Raw genomic sequence first — 3,801 nt, forward strand, 5'->3', positions numbered from 1 at the left:
GGTCACATACATCAAAGCTATCTTGACAGCACATAACATAGCATTAATGGGGGCAAGGATGCTATTTGGCCTTTTCTCCTCAGGCACAAAAATGTGTCTGCTCAATCTCCATAAGGATTTCTAGGGATCAAAAGAAGCAGAGGCGGAATACTCTACAAGTGAACTGTGGTGTTTATTACACGGAGGTTTTTGCAGCTCAGATCCAGGGTAACTGCGGGTCCAATGATGCAAATTCACATTATAACGTGAATGTTTTATCACACCTGGTTGCCCTTCGGAATCAAGGGGGAATCGAATCCAAGGCAAGTCACGTGATGCAGATTCACAAAAAGCGGAGTGCAAATTGTATTACCACACCGGTGGGATTCAACGATTCAAATCGGCACCCTTGTGCATGCTAAGTGGGGGTCTGAACGCATCATGACATCGTATGTTTCTGGGCTGAAAAGATGCGCAAGTTCTTGTTCTTTGTTTTGCGTAATTGCGTGATTGCATGAATATTTGCCTCATGAATATTTCTGTGTTCCTCATCCCTCTTTTTATTTTCCCTTCCATTTCAGCAATTTCAAAACACACACACACACACATATAGATCGATAGATATACATACATATCTGTATATTCAAATTCACGCACATACACACATGTATATATTCCCCAAAAAATGAGTTGCCCTGAAAGTGAAAGGACCACCAGAAGGAAATGGGGGAAAATTGCAGTGCCGCATTATGGGAAATTTGCAACCCGGGGGGTTTGCGGTGGTGTACCAGAGCAGAAGCAAAGTTGCATTCCACATCAGACCAATTCAGAGTGAAATCAAAGTGAGCTTGGAAGCGATTTCTGTGAATTCGCTTGTTACCGATTTCACCAAAATGAGGGGTCACTTTGAAATCACTGCAGAAGCGCCACGGAAGGAGCCCCCATAGAAATGAATTGCGTGTGATAACACATCACGTTGTTGTGTGAATTCGCATCATTGGACCTGCAGTCACGTCGGATCTGAGCTGCAAAAAGCTGAAAAAAACTCTGTGTGATAAACCTCTGTAACATAACAGTTGTAAGCATTTTCCCATCTTGGAGTTGTTGGGGTTTTTTTGCAGCTCATTTGAAATCAGCTGGCAAAGTTTTCCCCAGAAAGGAGATGCCATGTATGGGGAAACAGTTTTGCCTCCTAATTTCTGCCTGTCGTGTTGTGGTTCAAAGACATTTCCCACCTGAGCACAGTTTATTCTGTGCAACTCCTCCCTCCCTCTCAGCATCCCAGTGCAGACTCACAATCATCTTAGATCCCTGACTGTCGCTTGCCAGAGTCATGCCCAAATGGGGGACTCCAGAGCTCCCTGTAAAAAGGCAGAGAAGAAATTGGTTAATAATGATGAGAGGCATGCCTGACTTCCTTCCTGATCCTTCCTTCCTGATCCCTGTCCTGTATAACCAGGCCCTTTCATACTACATAGTTATGGCACTTCAACTACACTTTAACTGTCATGGCTTCATCCTACAGAATCCTGTGTTTTGGTGAGGCACTAGCGCTCTCTGGCTGAGAATTCTGAATACCACATGAAGCTACAATTCTCATGGGATGAAACTATTGTAGTTAAAGCGGAATCAAACTACTATAATTGTGCAGGATGAAAGGACTCCCAAGTCCAATATTCAGCAAGCTTGGCCACTGGCCAAGGTTTGAAACCCAGTAAGAGATCCACCAAAACAAACACACTTTGGGTACCATCAGGGCTGGCTGGAGGAAGAGAGTGTCTCCTCAGTCACATCTAAAACTCCAGGCAATCTTCATTAACTCAGAGACCACAGAGAGTGTGTGAGAGAGGACTCATCTACACAGGCCAAATAAAATGGTTTCATCCCATGCTCGTGGTGACCTGTCTTCACAATGCAGGGCTAAATCCCCAATGCAAGTGCAGACTGTCTTCACCAAATCCACTGAATCAAACTGTGGCAGGGGAGATGGGATGCTACATAGATTTTCCTAAGCAACTTGGAGGAAAGGCAGCAATAAAATGCAATGATAAAATGAAAATGGTGGGTTCCTGTCTCAACCCTTGTCAATCATGCCTCGACTCAGCAATGGCTTTTTACTCTAGGTCTATAAAACCTTACACAGCCCTGCAACAACTCACCTTCAAGTGAAACATCCTCACACTTGTCCTTCTGCATATCACATTGATACACCTTGCCTGTGGCGTTCTGCTCACCAGGGGCTCCCACAATGATCCTGAAATTAATTAATACAAATCATGGAATAGTATAAATAACTAGGACATAATCTTTCCACAAATATTTCCTTGCCTCAAAAACTGTTTCAAAAACCCAGGATAGAATTGCCCTCTTTTCACAGTTCCCTACCTTCGACAGCAATGTGACAGACTGAAATTAACACATACTCTCCAATTGTCCCAATTCTCTGTTGTGCCACTTTTCCAGCAGCTTTCAGAATGCCCCAGTTTTTCTCAATTGCTCCTTTTTTTCCTGGCTTACTTCCATCACTACAAACTGAATTCAAAGTGCAAAAGTAGTTTGTGCGCCATTAACTGAGCAGGTGAGAGAAGAGGGGTAAAATCTTGCCCTTCCCTATAGACTCTTCCAAAAGCAAACTGCTACACTCTCTGTTCTTCTTCATTGAGCTGTTTTTCTTCATTAATAACTTTTGCCATCTTGACCACACTCTGATGCTGTGTGGCCCATTTTTCATCTGTGAATCATAGAATCATAGAGTTGGAAGAGACCACAAGATTGGAGGGCATGTTAGACATACAGAAACAATTTTCTGGCATCATGATGTACAGTAACTGTATAAAGAAGCTCTGACCCCCTGACTATAATATAAAGGGTGCCAATTTTATTCCACACCACAACTTTTCCATCACAACCTTTAACTCTCACTTCCTCAATGAAAAGAGGAACATATTAGAGATGGCTTTCTTCCCATACACACTGAATGAATCTTAACAGGGTGTGATCATACTAGTCAATCAGAAACTGAAAATCCAAAATAGTGAAAGCAGCAAAAGCACATGTCTGGGATTCCTCTTTTCCAGCAAAACAAACATGTGGTGGGGCATATGCTTATCCTGTCTTCTCAGAAATGGTTTGAGGTTTAGAGTACAGTAGTCAGATCTCAGGGTCTGTCCTTGTGTTTCTAGTTTCAATTTGTCATCTCCAGATGGGAGATGAGGGTGCATATTTTACAGTTTACAGGGCTTAGCTCCAGGCATGAATAAATGGCTATGAGCAAATATCAAGCTTTGCTGGAAGAGCAGCAACTTGATACAACTTCCAAGGCTTCACTGATTTCTTGCTGCAACTTGCAAAGACCCTTGGGATGGGTGTGTGTCTATATATTTACTTAGCTTCCTTCTTTCCTTCCAGTCATTGTAGTACCAGGCTCACCCTCCGCTCTGCTTTGCAGCCACCTTCTGACTAGAAGCAGTTAGTGTAGATTAAATGTTTCTTATTAAGAAATAATACTTTCATTTCACCTTTATCTGGGAACAGCTCCTTTAAACTAAGATTTCTCTCTTACTTTCCAAACAGGTAAGTTTTGTGTCTCTGTGTTTGAAAGACAAGCTGCAAGCAACTGCAGTTGGTTCCAAATGCATAAAGCCTAATGACATCACCAACAGCCATCTCTAGTCTCAGGTTTAGGTTTAGTGTTTACTGGCAGAGGGAACATAATACCTTTGTGGAAACCAAAATGTGTGTGTGTGGGGGGGGGGGGTTCCCAAGGAGATCTGCTTGGGACATCAGTGGCATCAACTACAAAGATACTATCATATAGGACTT

The sequence above is a fragment of the Sceloporus undulatus genome, chromosome 6 (genome assembly GCF_019175285.1).
Source record: "Sceloporus undulatus isolate JIND9_A2432 ecotype Alabama chromosome 6, SceUnd_v1.1, whole genome shotgun sequence".
In the NCBI taxonomy this organism is placed as follows: Eukaryota; Metazoa; Chordata; class Lepidosauria; order Squamata; family Phrynosomatidae; genus Sceloporus; species Sceloporus undulatus.